The 17277-nt window shown below is 41.5% G+C and overlaps 2 long non-coding RNA genes across 2 annotated transcripts in view; one reads left to right on the forward strand and one right to left on the reverse strand.

Moving 5' to 3' along the window:
* Positions 1–2166: 2166 nt before the first annotated feature.
* LOC121822842 (uncharacterized) lies at positions 2167–8136 on the reverse strand. Its single transcript, XR_006064121.2, has 3 exons — positions 8001–8136; positions 7219–7312; positions 2167–2267 (listed from the first exon to the last, which is right to left on the reverse strand). It is a non-coding gene; the product is annotated as an uncharacterized LOC121822842 (long non-coding RNA).
* Positions 8137–12124: 3988 nt separating this feature from the next.
* Positions 12125–17277, forward strand: part of LOC121822843 (uncharacterized) — a 29934-nt gene continuing 24781 nt past the window's right edge. Inside the window, exons 1-2 of the long non-coding RNA XR_013044843.1 lie at positions 12125–12216; positions 14095–14259. This is a non-coding gene — a long non-coding RNA (uncharacterized LOC121822843). The remainder of the gene's footprint in view (positions 12217–14094; positions 14260–17277) is intronic.

Here is a 17277-nt window from a genome sequence, read left to right on the forward strand (position 1 = left end):
GTTTATCAGAGAAACCCTCTGATCAGCATCTTGACTCAAGATCTATTGCCTCCTGCCATTTTCTGAATAGAATTAGAGGAGGAGTGGATGGGGTTAGGGGGTCAGAGGTGAGGTACAGGGGGGATTGGGAGAAGGGAGGGGAAACTATGGTCAGGGTGTAAAATAAATAAATAGATTTTAAATTTTTAAAAAGGAAAAGAAGTGAGGAAATAACTAAAAAAAAAGTTAAAAAATTCATAGCTGGGTAAGTTATTTTCTGTGAATATCTGCTTCCTTACCTAGAAAATGGGAGTAAGTATGTCTTACTTACAGATACCTCCAAAGACTCTTTGAGATACAGGTTTAAAAATACTTGGTAGTGTATCCTAATAGGGGTGTTTATATAAGCAGTGGCTGAGACAGATGAGAGGGGGCTTATCTCTCTCTCTGGAGCACTGAGTAGGTATTATACAGTGTTAACTCAATCTTAAAAATCAGTAAAAAAAAAAAAAAAAATAGCATTACTCTTAAAATCAGTATTACTGCCGGGCGGTGGTGGCGCATGCCTTTAATCCCAGCACTCGGGAGGCAGAGGCAGGCGGATCTCTGTGAGTTCGAGGCCAGCCTGGTCTCCAAAGCGAGTTCCAGGAAAAGGCGCAAAGCTACACAGAGAAACCCTGTCTCGAAAAACCAAAAAAAAAAAAAAATCAGTATTACTGTTAGGGATGGGTTCTTACTGTAATCATTCCTTCTAATCTGAATTTTCCTGTAAATAAAGCTGCTAGGACAAAGGGGGAAAAAAAGAACTATTGCCTCTACTAGAAAGCTGAAATACCTGTTTCAATAAAGAAGAAATACCCAGAATCCCCTCTCTTAATACACAGAACACCCAGAGAACTGTGAGGAAATATGTTTGAAGGATCGGTGTTGTTCAAAATTCCATTCTTTGAAAATGGTTTGAAAGCCTAATGAACCGCTAAATATTTCAACAAAAATCCTAGTGAATACCAAAAGGTGCACACCAGAAGGGAAAATGCACGAGAAAGGAAGAAAAGCTATACACTGGCAGGGAAGAAGAGATACGCACTGGGAGAGAAGGAGGGATCACACTGGGAGGAAGGAGAGATATATACTTGAAGGAGTCTTCTAGGTCCAAAATTGCCCTAGCCGCTCAGTGAACTAGCTTCTCTCAAGCCAATGGGCACCACTAAAAGAACAAAGACCACTCAGGACATGTTCTGGGGTCTCTGGCTTTGGCAGCTCCCTTGTTTGTGATCATGGGAAGAGGAAATGTTGATGATCCTGACTACAGACTATCTTTCCATCTGTTCATTTCCATATAGTCAAAATACTAAGTCAACCCAAGTCTCCATCAATTAATGAATGAAGAAAATGTGTTCTAGACACCCAAAGGGGTGCTATTCAGTCTTTCTAACTAGCATGGATGAACCTCCAGGACATTGGACAAAATTAAATGAGCCAGGGATAGAAAGACAAATGCTACATGATCTCATTTATATTACAAATTGTTTAAAAAAAATTAACCTAGAGCAGAAAGTAGAATGGTAGTTGCCAGAAGCTGAAAGGGTGTGAGGAAGTGGGGACAATGGGAAGATGTTGCTCAAAGAAAACCAAGTTTCCATTAGGAAGAATCTGATACCTATTACAGCATGGCAACTATAGTTAATAATAGTCTATTGCACATTTCAAAGCTGCTAAGAGTAGATTTAAAATATTCTCACCCACCTAAAACAAGTATTTGAAGTGATGGATATGTTAATTAGCTCGATTTAGTCAGTCCGTGTTGTTATACATATATCAAAACAGCACATTGTATTCTATAAATATATATACAATGATAATGTATCACATTACACATATTTTAATGCAATGAACTGCATAATGTATTTAGCAGAATGCTAAATCTTTAATCTATAGCAAAAATATGTGGTGGTGGCAGTGGCAATGATAGAAGCAATAATGGAAGCATATTAATCAAAAGTAGAAGCAGAGACATGGTTGATGATAGAAACAGATAAATAGAAGATGGTAATAGGTAGATGAATAGAGAGAGGGAGGGAGGGACGGAGGGAGAGAAAAAGAGAGCGCATGCCTTGGTTACATTTCTATTTCTGTGTAGATATCATAACCAACACAACTTATAGAAGAAAGAGTTTATCAAGACTTACAGTTTCAGAATGTGAGTCCATGACCATCAAGGTTGGGGAGCATGGCATCAGGCTGGCAGGCATGGTGCTGGAACAGTAGCTAAGGGCTTCCATCCTTATCTGCAAGTAGGAGGCAGAGAGAGAGCTTTTGAAATGGTGAATAATACACCTCTTCCAACAAGGCCACACCTCCTAATCCATCCTAAATAGTTCCACCAACTGGGGACCAGGCATTCAAATATATAAGCCTGCAGGGGCTGATGTCATTGAAACCACCACAGACAGACAGACAGACATACAGATAGGAAAAGAAACGAATCAAAAGGTAAAAGAGAAAAACTCTTGTTGCCAAGTCTCTAAGGGATATGTGTTGAAGTTGGGGAATAATCAAACACATAGGAAGAGAGAAAAGAGATATCTGGGCTGGCTCCAAGTACAGAAGGAAGAATGTCTAATTAAATTGCTCCTTCTAAGATGCATTGCAGGGTGTTAGACTAGCATTACTAATAGCTTCAGATGTTATCACTCATTGCTCAGAAATAAATCTTTTCCTTGGGTACATAGAAGATGCAAATGAAGGAAGGATTTAAATAGGGTGAATGTATACATTTTTTTAATGATATCTCAAGCCTACCTGCACTCTGTGCAAGCATTTCTGGACCAATGGCAACATGGTTGCTGCTTTCAGTATCAGTTTCTTTCTTATTCTGGAATCTCTCAAAGGCACAGCAATGTCTCTGGGATGTTCAAGGTCAGCAGAGTGTGAGTTTTGAGAGGTAAGAAGGAAATTCAGCACAACATGATTTAGTAGCCATTGTTGATTCAAACTTCAGGAATCTGACTCCAAGTTATTTTAGGAATATTTTAAAACAGCACAATCTGATTAAAAAATATTCTTATGATGATTAACTCAATCCCTTGTGCCCAACAAAGCATACCTACATCTCTTTGAGAAACAAAGCATGCTAACTACAGATCAGACATCAGAACCTTCCATTAGATAGGTTCTATGGGCTGAGAAAAACAAGTTTACAAGAATAATCAGGAAGAGGATCTAAAGCAGGAAAGATTTCAGCCACACCAGCTGCACAAAGGTCAGTAGGCTAAAAACCACACCTGCTCTAGCCATCTGTGCCAAAAACAGGTCTTGTGTTCCTTCCCTTGAAGGAACAATCCTGTGTGCTCAACATTCCAGGTTCCCCTAGTGCATGTCTATAAGAACAAAGACCTCCATGCCCCCTACACAGATTCAAACAAAAGCATGGCTTCAGAGTCCCAAATGGGCATGTTCCTCATTTTTAAGAATCCTTAAGCCACCCACCCCCAACTTTTCTTGAAATAACAAGGCACCAGGATCTGCTTGTTTCCATCCAGGGCAGCCTGGATGGAATGAGGGAAAACATGGCTCTCTCAGAAATCTCCTGCCCGTGTGAGGTCAGTGAAACAGGGTTGGTATTTTTAGCTTTTAAACCTCTTCACCAAGTCTCTGGATACCTGAGTTATTTCTTGTGGAAAACATACAGTCACATCAGCAATTTTATGGCTTCCTTTGAAACTCAAGTCTAAGATCCACCAATTTGCTCCGGTGAACACCTCTGTCGAGATGGACACCCTCAGGGTCATTGTTGGAATTATCTAAAAGACGGTTGAACTGTTGGCCCTTTTCATTGTGGGAACTTCAGCTACAGTATTAGAGTTGGGTTCCTCTTAACCATTACTCATTCTTTTAAATGATGGCTACTTGGTGGAAAAACCCACCGTCTGAGAAGGTATGCAGTGACCACTGAATAGGAGACTACAGTTGAGCATTGTGGTCAGGAGACAAAGGCAGAGCTGATCACCTCTCTGGCCTGGCATCTATCCAATGGAAGACCTAGGAAAGTTCCAGAACAGAACTTTGTCCATAAAATGAGGACAAAAACAGCCATCTTGTTTCACCACAGTACATGGTCACTGTTAGGTGTTGACAAGCGTCTTTCCCTGAACTCAAATATAAAACATGTGCATATATTGAAAGCACGTGGTACTCCATAAAAATGTACAATTAATTTTTTAGCTATCAGATTAAAGTTTTTAAAAAATAACTCACCTCCAAGAGTTGCTACAGGATTAAAGAAGTGCTAAATAAAGCACTCAGAAGAGACCTGGTATGTAGTAGCACTTAAGCCTTAACAGTAGTACTATTAACATTAATATTTTACAGCTATAATATTAATAACACATCATTAAGATGTAGGGTAAGATGTGTGGATGTTTACAGATATTGTTATGACTTGTTTTGTCTTGATTTTCTGATACTGGGCATTGAACCAATAGCCTCAAACACACTAAGAACTGCTCTGCCTGTGAGCTATACTACAACCCTATTTTAAATTTTTATTTGGAGACAGGGTCTTGCTAAGTTCCCCAACCTGGTCTTAAATTTCACTCTGTAGCCCAAGAATGCTACAGAGGATTGTCATGCTCCAGGGTAGCTGGAATTACAGCTGTGCCTGTGACCAGGCCCACTTTATTCTCTTCTTATCCAGTTCTTGGTTTTCATTACCTGGGTTGCTGCACCTCTAAGTCAATTCTGCTTGAGGAAGTTCTGCACTGGAAACCCTGTACCTGTGCCCCTCTGGGCACAACCAGAATTTGCATGTGTCAAGTGCCCGTCTGGTCATGAGAACTCAGCTTTATGGTCAGGTTTCTACTTCTCCTTCACTGACCACAGGACCTAGTTCCTAAAGATTCAGTTCCCCTCTCAGTAGGGTTACCTGTGTTTACTATTAAGGCAACAAAGCAATCATACAATGTCTGTGTTTTGCAGTGGGGGTTTCCTGAGGAGGCTGTGCAGTACATGACTTAGTATACGAAACTCTGCAAAGTTCATGCACTAAACCCACTCCTGAGAAAATACTCCAAAATAAGTAGGGAAAAATACATATATTATGATTATAATGAATTTTTATATTACCTTATATCATATATGCTTCATATTATTATGTTTTTAAATACTTCTATACAAATAGCATTTGTATAATATATATACATAATTTGTATAATGTATATATATATACATATATTAAAAATATAAGTATTTGTGGTATGTCCTGTGCAATCAGAAGCAGGAAGATGATTAAATAAATGATGATTTGTTAACTCAATAGACCATTATGAAGCAAGTTTAAAACAATTGCCTGAAATCCCAGCACTCATAGGCTGAAGCAGGAGGATCACAAATTCTATACCAATCTAGGCTACATAGTAAGACTCTGTCTCAAAATATAAAAGCAAAATTTTTAGAATAAATCAATAGTAACATAATTAGAACTGTGTAATGATGCAGAGTTAAGAGGAAAATGCAGAACACGAATTTTATTTCTTTTTTTTAATGTTTTGCCCAATATATTTTAGTCATACTTTTTCTCCACCCCTAAGTCCTCCCAGATCCTCCCGATCTCCCTACCCACACAACTTCATGCTCAACACAAATTTCTATCTACTTCATTATGGCATTGTTTGTGAGAGAAGTACGGGAGGCACCTAGACATCAATAATAGGCAGGTAAGTGAACACATTATGACACATATAGGCTGGAAATTACACAGTACCATTCAAAAGAATGAGGAAGGCTGGTGTGTGCTGCCAGAAGGTCTTCAGGACATTTTGCTGAGTGAAAACTTAAGTGCCCAAGTCACTATGCCAAAGAAGATAACTTCAAATCTAACTTTGAAAGTATACATGTAAGTATCCATGTGTATATAAGAAAATAGAATAAGAAATAAGAAAGGCTACATACTAAACAGTAACTGGATTACATCTGGGGAAGAGAAAAGGCATGACGAGATTGCCAAAGACTGTCCCTGATGTATTGTTTTGTATTACTGAAACATTTTGTATTATTATTGCTTTTATCTTATGAATATTTATTATTTTATGTGTGGTGTGTGTGGTTAGGTGCATATGAGTGCAGGTTTTCACAGATGCCAAAGGTGTCAGATTCCCTGGAGCTGGAGTTACAGGAGATTGTAAACCACCTGAGAAAGGTTCTGGGAATCAAACTCAGGTCCTCTGGAAAAGCAGTCTATGTTCTTAACCGCTAAGCCACCTCTCCAGTCCTGCTTTTACATTTTTAATAATTTTAGAACTTTATTATCACATCTTAAGTTTTTTAAAGGCAAATACATGGATGGGAGAAAAGTAATTTATATTTTGAATAGACCATCAACAATTTTTTTCTGCATTCTGATTTATTTCTTTTATGTTCTATTAGATGAGAAGAAAATCAAAATAGAGGAGATGATAATGGCTGCTAATTGTCCACTGGAGTGGCAGCTATTAGCATCCAATTCAGGTCCCTTTCCCATCTAGTGCTTCCATCCCCACTGTTTGTGTCCACAGATAGATCACACCTTCTCCTTTCTCCAGGGAGCTAACCCACTGTCCCCACCCAACCATAGAAGCGGACCTCAGCCATTAATTGACTCAAAGTAGAACCGACCTGTAATGTGCGCTCTAGAGCTCCAGGAAGGATCGGCCAAAGCTGATAACACTAACACTACATCACTATTTTGCTTTTCCCTTGCTGAATTATGGTTTTACAGAAAAATAGAACCCACTGGAGAATCTATAAAGGGTGAGGGAAGAGGAAGGAAAGAAAGGGAAGATGGGAGGAGGTGGGGGAAGGGGAGAGAGAATAAGAAATTATCTCACATAACAATAGAGGCTGAGAAGCCCCCTATTTGTAGTGGGAGAGCTGCAGACGCAGTATTGACAAAAGTATAATTCCTGTTGTATTCCAAGGACCCTAGAAGAGCCAGTGATGTTTGTTCCGGTCTGAGGGAAACGCAAGGAAACTGATGTCCTATGTGAGTCAGGGGAAGAAAAAGGGAATTCTTTCTTAGCCTTCCTGTTATATTCAGGTATTCTGTGGGTTAACTGAAGCCCATCCCATTGGGAAGGGCAGTCTGTTTTTATCAGTCTGCTCATACAAAAATTGATCTCCTCCAGCCTCACCCTCACAAGCACACGGCACTCAGAATGACGCCTGATTTCTAGATAGCCAGTCAAGTTACCGAATGAGACTTACCATCACACCTCTTTTCTTCTCTTCTCTTCTCTGTGTGTATTTTCTGAGATGTTCCTCCAAACAAATTGCTTGAACTATAATCCTCATCTCATTTCTAGGGAAAAATGACTTAAAATCAACGGTATGTCAAGAATATTAGACATCAATATCCATCATTTTCATCAGATAAAGCAGAATAACATAGTAGGAATTAGTCTACCATAACAATTACTAGAATGGGTTGTGAGATAAGACATATCTTAAAAGACGTATATGGTCCAGGCAGTGGTGGCACACGCCTTTAATCCCAGAACTCGGGAGGCAGAGCCAGGTGGATCTCAGAGAGTTTGAGGCCAGCCTGGTCTGCAGAGCGAGATCCAGGACAGGTACCAAAACTACTGTCTTGAAAAAAAAAAAAAAAAAAAAAAAAAAAGACATATGTGTGTGCATGTGCACATACACATAAATATATCCTGGGTGAACTTGGCCCAGTTATATAACCTCTATCAAGCTCAGCTTCCTCATTTTGAAATGAGGGTGACCATGGTACTCTGATATTCCATGGACTTGCTGCAAAGATTAAACTGGACTCTCAATGAGTGACTGGGAGGAGATAACTCACACTCATATGTCAGTAACACTCATATGACTCATATGACAGTGTTCATATGTCAGTATCTGGAACAGAGTAAAGCTCATAAAGATTGTCTAATGACATTCACATGTCAGTGCAAACCTGTCCCCTTGAAATCTAGTCAGCTTGGAGACAACCGCAAGACCTCACTAGCTTCCTGGCGCATTACCGTGGTCTCTGTCCTTGACATCTAGGTCATCTCCCCTTCAATTGCACAACACACACAAAACCCGTCACAGAACACTAGTGAACTTCACAGAGTTTACCAAAGGCTGGACCAGGGACAGGAGTGGAAAGCAGACTAGTAAGACCTGGAAAATGAAGAAGGGCTCACATCAGAGTAGAACTGACAACTTTTTAGATTATTTCCTGTATTCTTCGAGATTATCGTACAGTTATATCATTCTCCCCTTCCCTTCTTCCCTTCAAACTCTCCCATATGCCCCTCCTTGCTCCCTTTCAAATTCAAGGATTCCTTTTTCATTAATTGCTGTTACATACATACATACATACATACATACATACATACATACATACATATTTCTAAATACATAAATACAACCTGTTCAGTTTGTATAATGTTAATTACATGTATGTTTTCAGGGATGACTATTTGATATTGGATAGTCAACTTCTCTTTGCAACAGACAGAGACCAGCACAGAAAACCACAACCAAGAAAAAAATGCAGAATTGTGGAGACCCATCCTAACATTACAACTCCCTCACGTACAGCTCAGAGAACACTGTGAAAGCTGTGGTAGACAGATTGTAAGAGCCAGAGGAACAGGAAGTTTGCTGTTGTATGGTGTCTCCTGGGAATGTCAGAAGCTGCACCCATGGAGTCTCTCTCGCAATACGATGATTTAAACATGAGCTGAACATTAGCAGACATGCTAACATGGACCGGGAAAGCTCATCAGGCTTCAACCTGCACAAAGAACTACAGAATGCTGAGAGCCGGAGAAACAGCCTTCCCCAGAGGAGAGCCCGGACAAGTTTACTAAATTGGGGACCACCACAATTTTTTTTTAAAGATTTATTTATTTATTTATTCATTTATTCATTTATTTATTTATTTATTAGGGATACAGCATTCTGTCTACATGCATGCTTGCAGTCCAGAAGAGGGTACCAGATCCCATTATGAATGGTTGTGAGCCACCATGTGGTTGCTGGGAATTAACTCAGCACCTCTGGAAGAACAGCGAGTGCTCTTAACCTCTGAGCCATCTCTCCAGCCCCAGGACCACCACAATTTTTAAATGTCCTCAGGCCACCACCACTGTATAAGCTCTCTAATGGTTGGGACAAAATACTTGAGAGAAGCAGTTTAAGGAGTAAAAAGGTCTATTTGGGCTCATGATTTTAAAGGACACAGGACACTGCGGTGGGGAAGGCATGGAGGTGAGGGCATGAGGCATCTGGTCACACTGTATACACAATCAGGAAGCAGAAAGACGGATGCTTATTCTCAGCTTGCTCGCTCCTTTTCCTATTTTCATTCATTCCAGGACTCCAATCCACAAGTGAGTGCTGCCCACATTTAGGGTATACCTTCCCTCCTGTGTTCAACGTCTCTGGAAACACGCCCATAGGCACACCCAAGGGTGTGTCTCCCAGGTGATTCAAAGCCAGTCAAGTCAATGATAAAGTATCAAAACCTCACTGTTTCCGACTCCCTCCTTTTTACTGGTTCCTCCTGCCTCTTCTCACTCTAGTCTTCTTCCCTGTGCCCACTAATCCCCAACTTCTGTTCCTAGATTTTTCTCAGCCACATCCAAGGCATTAACCAGGAAGGGGGCTTTCCCTTTAAACCAGCTCACCCTCCCTGCTTAAGAAGGAAATTTCACAAACTCAATGCAGTTTTGCCTACAACAGAAACATAAATCCTAATGAGGATGAATTTTTGCCTTCATTTGCATATGAAGATATAGAGACTTATAGAACTACTTGCCCAGGTCAAAGAGTGGAGCTGGAATTTGAACCAGAGCTTGCTTAATTCCACAGGCAGTCCTCTCAAATGTGGTACTCCCCTCCCCCTAAACCTCCCAGAGAGGCCATTTGGCAACATGCAAGTGTGTGGCAACAGTCTGCACCATAACCTCAGCCAGCTGTCCCTCAGAAATGCCAGTGCTTTCAAGGGACGTGGGCAAAGTAGCATGAATTATTCAGCACAAATCATCAGTCCCATTATGGAAACAATGCAATAAACACAAGCCGCCATCTTCTATGAAGGGTGATTTTCACGCTCATTTGAGAGGCCATATTCTTTTGATTTCATTTCTTCACACAAGTTGTTTCTGCATGCAAGCTCTTAGATTCTCTCCTACTTGGAATGATAGAATGTAATGACTCTGTGCATAATGGGATATGTGTTCAATGAGTATTTAATAATTAACTAAATGAATGACAGTGTTTGCTTCAGTGGTGTGCGGCAGATGGTGGGTAGTGGGAGGTGTGGAGGCCACAGAATGGGGAGAGATCTATTGTTGAAGAGATTTTAATCTCAATTCCATTTGAGCCCAAAGAAGGTGGATTCAGTCTTCATTGCTTAATAACTGCCCCACAGATCTAACCCCATGCCCATCTTACCACTCTTCCATGAAGGCTTATCTATTCAAAAGGACGAAGTGTTGGCTTTTGTTTTGTTGTCAAAGAAATCCCTTATTCACGGAGTTGTTTCAGACCCTAGCAAAAACAATTTTCAAATGACAGTGAGTCAAGCTTCCGTAAGAGTTCTAAAACCAGCTTTGAAGACTTCGGGAAAGAAACACTCCTACCTGGACAAAAGTTCAGGGACCAGTGAGGTGAAAGCCCTTACTTACCACATGAGCCTGACAACTGAGTTTGATCCCTGGGTCCTATGGTGTAGAAGGACAGAACTGACTCCCTGGAGTTACAACCAGTCTCTACATAGATGGTATGGTACACACACACCTGCATCCACAGGCACACATTGTACACAAATAATAATAAAATTAAATATGTTCATTATTGTTATTAATTAAAATTGAGGGGAAAATATCAGGGACTGGAGAGATAGCTCAGAGGCTAACAGGACCCAAATTCAGTTCCCAGCACCTACATCAAGTGGCTCACAACCTCCTATAATTGCAGCTCCACCAGATCAAGGCTTTTGACTTTCATGGGCACCTGGACTCAAGTGTACATATCCACACAGAGACATATCTATACACCATAATTAAAAATGAAAGAAATATTTTTTTAAAAAATCAGATTGACCATCAGTTCTTACCATACATCACTACTATTCTCTGTGTAATCAGCACATCAATTAATATATGTTGGTTTTCATAATTTTAAAGGCAAGTAATCACAATCTGGAAATGTTTACAAAATGTTATTTGGCAAAATTTGAAATCTTGAGACCCCAAAGTAAAAACTTGTAAAGACAAAATAAAAGGGGTAGGGACATTCTACCAGATTCTCAAAGATGAAGGTCTTGATGGCTCAGCCCTGAAGAAGACATTTATACCACCCCCTTAGGGCTCGGGCAACAATTGTAGAAGAGGGGCAGTGAGGAAGAGCCAGGAGATAGGGTGAAGAGCTGTAACATGCCCTCCTCTAGATTCAACGCAACCACTGCTGTGTAATCACAACTGACATTACCTACACCAGACCTGGACAAGACTGGCCTCGTCAATAATCAGTCATGGAAAGAAAGGGGCTCATGGGGCCCTAACTCTCCCTTCTGAACAAATGGCTACTAATGGAGCGTGGGAGAGGTGGAGTATTGTCTTCAGTTATGTACCTACTGCTGAGCTCACCAGACTCCAACAGATAACTCCAAACCCAGAGTCACACAGAGGGCCCTGGTTAAACTCAGTGGGTCACAACACAAAATTAATAGACAAGAACATAAGAAAGAAACCTGTGGTGATGTGGGGATCATATGGTGTTATCAGGGAGATGGGAGAGGGTTGGGGAGGGTGGTCACTGTGTATCATGTACATGTATGAAATGGCCAAGATACAAATGTGATTAATACAATAATAACTACTGTTAAAGAGAAACTTCCCTTAAGGTTCCCTAAAGTATTTTCACATAGTAACAAAGCCCCCTTTTTCAATTTTCTAAAAATTATAAGAATCTTAGGTACAAATGAACTTCACTGAATATATTTTTTAAGAGCACTATGGTTTGCTCCCCAGGGAGACACTGTTGGGAAGTAGAGCGTTACAAGAGGTGAATAGGTCATAATTGCTCTGCCTTCACTGGGTCAATGTCATTATCATGGGAGTGATTTGGTCATCACAAGGGGGATGTTACAAACTTGCTCGCAGGGGCTGGAGAGATGGCTCAGCAGTTAAGAGCACTGGATGCTCCTCCAGAGGTCCTGATTCAATTCTCAGCCACCACATGGTAAACTCACAATCATGCTTACACACTTCTTGCTTTCTCTTGCCTTCTCTTCCCACTCTGTTTTTCTATTTTTTTTTCTTTTTTTTTTGTTGTTGTTTTTTGTTTTTTGTTTTTCGAGACAGGGTTTCTCTGTGTAGCTTTGCGCCTTTTCCTGGAACTCACTTGGTAGTCCAGGCTGGCCTCGAACTCACAGAGATCCGCCTGCCTCTGCCTCCCAAGTGCTGGAATTAAAGGCGTGCGCCACCACCGCCCAGCTCCCACTCTGTTTTTCAACATGGGGGAAAAAAACAGCAGGACAGCCCTCATCACATGCTGATACCCTGACACTGAACTTCTCAGCCTCCAGATCTATGAATTTTCTCTTTAGAAATCCTCCAGGGTGTAGCATCCCAGCAATAACACCACAAAGAGGGTTGGTTGGGAGAGGCACTAAAGCCATTTGTGAAGACTCTGCTCTCATGACTTAATCATCTCCAGTGGCTCCACATCTTAGGACTGTTACACTAGGGGTTCGTTTCAATGTGGGAATTTGGGAAAACACACCCTTCAGACCACAGTGAGCTCCTGGTGTTGATATTCCATTCTCAGTCAAGCTCAAGGAGGAGAAAATTTTAAGCTCTAACCTAGAGTTAGAGCTTAAACCTAGAGTTAGAGTTTGGTTCAAAAGCCCAGATCTCAGAACTTTAACTGATGAGTGGCAGGCAACTTTTCTCCTAAGTTGGACGACTTGGGTCCTGCACAGTCGAGGACACAGAGGCTCCCTTCTGTTGTTTTCACTCTTTTGGGGGGCCCGCCACCCAGCTCCCAACTAAATCACACACAGACAGTTATTATTAAGTATGAATGCCCAGCCTTAGGTTGGCTTATTTCTAGCCAGCTTTCCTTAACTTAAAATTATCCTGTCTGTCTTTTGTCTCTGGGCTTTTACCTTTTTCTATTTCTGTATATCTTTCTTTCTTATTCTGTTGCTGGGTGTGCAGCTGGGTGACTGGCCTCTTTCGTCCTCATTTGGATACTTCTTCCTCTTACTCCCAGATTTCTCCTTCTATTTATTCTCTCTGCCTGCCAGCCCCACCCCCCTCTCTCTTCTCTCTCTCTCTCTCTCTCTCTCTCTCTCTCTCTCTCTCTCTCTCTCTCTCTCTCTCTCTCTCTCTCCTGCCTTACTATTGCCGTTCAGCTCTTTATTAGACCATCAGGTGTTCTAGACGGGCACAGTAACACAGCTTCACAGAGTTAAACTAATACAACATAAACAAAAGTAACACACCTTAAAATAGTATTCCACAACAGCCTTCCAAAGCCTTCTGCAGACAGAGGAACAGCTTCTTCTTTAATTCACCCAAAGGGATGAATTTTAGCCTCCTTTAAAACAGTAGTTGACTGTAAAATGTTCCTTGGTGTGTACCCTTCCTTCTATTTGGTAAGAAAATAGAAAATATATGTAGGAGACAATCTAGAATTCCATCTTTGTTTCTTCATTTAAACAACAATAACAGAACAAAAGTGATACAGAAGCGATGAAGAACGGATTCCCCTTTGTGAGAGAAAGCAATACAAGACTGAAAAGGACATTTGTTAGAGAGCAGGGCCCATGACAGAGCACTGAGAACCGAACCTGGAAAAGACCGTCTTAATTCCAAAGGTCTCCCTAATGTTTGTCGGACTTTCAGAATACCCAGAATCCATGTTTCTCCCCTCAGCCATGCTTCCATTCTTTCATAACGCCTAAAGCCTCAATTTCAATCCTGGTGACATTCAGGAGAGGTACAAACCACACAGAGACTGAGCACCGCCTGCCACAGTGTAGGCCACTGCAAAGAAGGCGGGATAGCCACAGGAGACCTCACAGAGAAAAAGGAGACGAACTGTGTTTTCCAGGACATCCGGCTATGAGGAGGTGCCATCCAATCCAAAGGCAACCCGGTGAGGAGCGACACCCAAGAAGCACGGGAGCGCATAATTGGTGCAAAAGAACAAGACAAAGCTGGCAGATGAGAATGTTCAAGGAAATCCATCTTTTGGCATACTGCTCCAAAACACTAGGTATGTTGCTTCTGAAGGAAAAAAAAAAAATGCCATGATCAGTGGTTAAAACGTAAGCACATGCCTTTAATCCCAGAACTCAGGTAAGACAAGGAGGACCAGTTGATCTAGGGGCCAGCCTGGGTCAAGTGATAAGACCCTATGCAGGAGAATCAGAAAGTCTTGCTGGGTAGAACGGACCTATGAGAGGCAGGTAGAAGAGGGTAAGGGTGCCATATCAAACAAGGGCCTTACCCAATGTTGGGCTCTCAATAATCAGGGTATGAGCAAGGACTTGAATCTGTGGATTCTGAAGGAAACACAGAAAAAAGAAAGAAAAGCGTAGTGATATTTGTAATCTAAGAAATAAAGCTTGCCTGAAGATCAGAGGACAGAGCCAGCCACAGAGTTAAACACAGAGGTCAGACAGTGGTGGCACACACCTTTAATCCTGGCACTCGGGAGGCAAAGATCCCTCTGGATCTCTGTGAGTTCAAGGCCACACTGGGCTACATGAGATTGATCCAATCTGGAAGAGAAACAGAGCCAGGCAGTGGTGGCACACACCTTTAACCTCAGTATTTGGGAAGCACACATGCCATTAATCCCCAGCACTAGGAAGGTTGAGATGGGAAGTGATATGGCTGGGTGGGAGAAAAAGGCATATAAGGCGTGAGGAGACAGGAACTCAGCCCTTTTGGCTAAGGACTCAGAGGCATTCAGTCAAAGGATTCACGGAGTTGGCAAGGTGAGAAGTAGCTGTGGCTTGCTCCTTTGTCTCTCTCGTCTATCAGCATTTACCCCAATATCTGGCTCCTGGTTTTTATTATAAGACCATTCAGGATTCGTGCGACAGAAAAAACAGGAAAGTGAGACTAGAAGGGAAAGAAAGTGGGACAGGGTGTACTCCACAGCACTTTCCCCATTGCAGACCTCTGTAGCTGAATTCCTCAAGAGGGGCTCTGGAAAACAGCGTAGAGCACATATCAGCACCCTCCCACTGGAGGAGGGTCACGATGGTCAGGTATATATCCACTAACCCTTGCCCGTGATGGCTGGACCTCCTCCTGCTGAGGCATTAATTCCCAGAGGTGTTCTGCTAGGAGCCAGAAGACCTTGGATGAAGAGCTCCGGGTGGCTGCAGTGATAAGCAGTCCGAGTATTCAGACACAGTGAATTTCAATGAGGAACAGAGGCAGGATATGGATAGTTCCTGCAACAGTTTCGTTGACAAAGATCGGGACTCCCGGGTTCTAGTCTAAGTACAATAGGATGCACTGAAGTGTTCTGGGCATTTGCAGCTGACCATAAGATGGCCATTCTTGCTGCCGTGTGGAGAATGGTGGGAAGGAGGCTAGCAGCCCAGAGTGGGGGGGGGGCATTCATCCCAAAGCCCTGTGTAGTTTAAAGCTAAGCAGTTGTCTACACTTGTCTCAGAGAAGCTAACCCTCAGCATCTCAGAGACACCACAGCTTTTAGCCACCTGCCCCAGGGCTTCTCTCCTTGCTCTCCCAGGGGCAATTAATCTGATCTGTGACCATTTTGACCTGGCTTCCAGGAAGACACCTGGCCCAGGCTTCTCCTTGACTAAGTAATATCATAACTTGCATTTATATGAAGATGAGGGGCCATCTTGTCATGTAGAGACATTCTGTATTCACTGGCAAATAGGAGGCTTGGAGAACTATGCCTTGAAAAGTAACATGGAGCCAGTCAGCCCATTCAAATCTTGGCCTTCCACTGACTTCCCATGTGACCTGTGACAAACTACTGGAGGTTGCCAAGGCTGTAAAATGGAGATGAAATTCCTTTCACCAAGAGTTTAGGACAATAACTGAGATATTTAAAAGTACCTGGCACATAATGCATGCCAACAAATAGGCACATTTTGAGACTGTTGATATTTATGTACAATAAACATTCAAGTTTGTCCTTACCACAGAGTATCCCTGACAAAAGAAAGATGTCAACATGAAATAGAGTTAAAAAACACCCACACATGCATTCCTCCACTTTGTTTATTCTGATGATCTGCCTGGTTTAGAGAAATTCAAGCCATGGTTTTCTCCCATTATCCTGGAGAAAGGAAAAAAAAAAGCTGGCTGAATGTGATGTTCCCTGAACATCTAAGAAATCATTTGCCTTATTGTTTGGGCACTTAAGACTGTCAGAGAACGCCAAGCAAAATCTAAGGAATACTAAGAAATGCCTGATATGCCAAAGCCCAAATCAAAGAGGAATGTTTCAGATTTATTTAAAGACATTGTATGGAGAAAATAGTGTTTTTCCTGGAAATACAAGTGCTATGATGAGCAAACATGATGTCAAGGAAAAGGTGCCACTTTCTTCTGTCCACTGATGTGAAGAGCATGATGGACAGCAATTCAAAGCTAGTGGTTTGTAAGTCATGAGCTCCTCACCAAAAAGACAGAAGCTATTTGGAGTTTGCTGTTTGGTTTTTGTTTTGTTTGTTTGTTTATTTGTTTTTTACTTACACCCTTTCCTTGGTGACTACAATTATTTAAAATGGGCCAAAGTCGGGGCCTGGAGAGATGATATTAATTTTAAAAAAACATAATGAGACAAACTCCACAATCCTTATTTAAACAAAAATAGAATAATAAAATACTGACCCACATACATGTGGTCTTTTTAACAGGTCTATATTGGGAAAATAATCAATCCATGGTGCCCCTTGTCCCTCCTTGATTACCAACCCTTGTGATTACCAATCTTGAGAGTGTAGAGAGTCACTTCTGTCAGAGAATAGTTTAAAGAGCACCAAACTCAGAGTCAGGAGGCTGCATCTCTGACCCTTCACTTTGTGTCAGTAAACAATGCTGTTGAGTTATACCCAGAAGCCTTTAGTCCTAACTATTCTATTCTTCTTAATACACTGAAAATTGATCCAGTGTTTTCCACTGAAAAGGGAAAGATGGGATATAAGGGCTAATAGATCGAGAATCACCCATGAACCAAGGAGACACCTATGAGGAGTTTTTCTTAATTGGAATAATTAAAGTAGGGGAAAAAAAGAGG

This window comes from Peromyscus maniculatus, chromosome 15, assembly GCF_049852395.1.
Source record: "Peromyscus maniculatus bairdii isolate BWxNUB_F1_BW_parent chromosome 15, HU_Pman_BW_mat_3.1, whole genome shotgun sequence".
Taxonomy (NCBI): domain Eukaryota; kingdom Metazoa; phylum Chordata; class Mammalia; order Rodentia; family Cricetidae; genus Peromyscus; species Peromyscus maniculatus.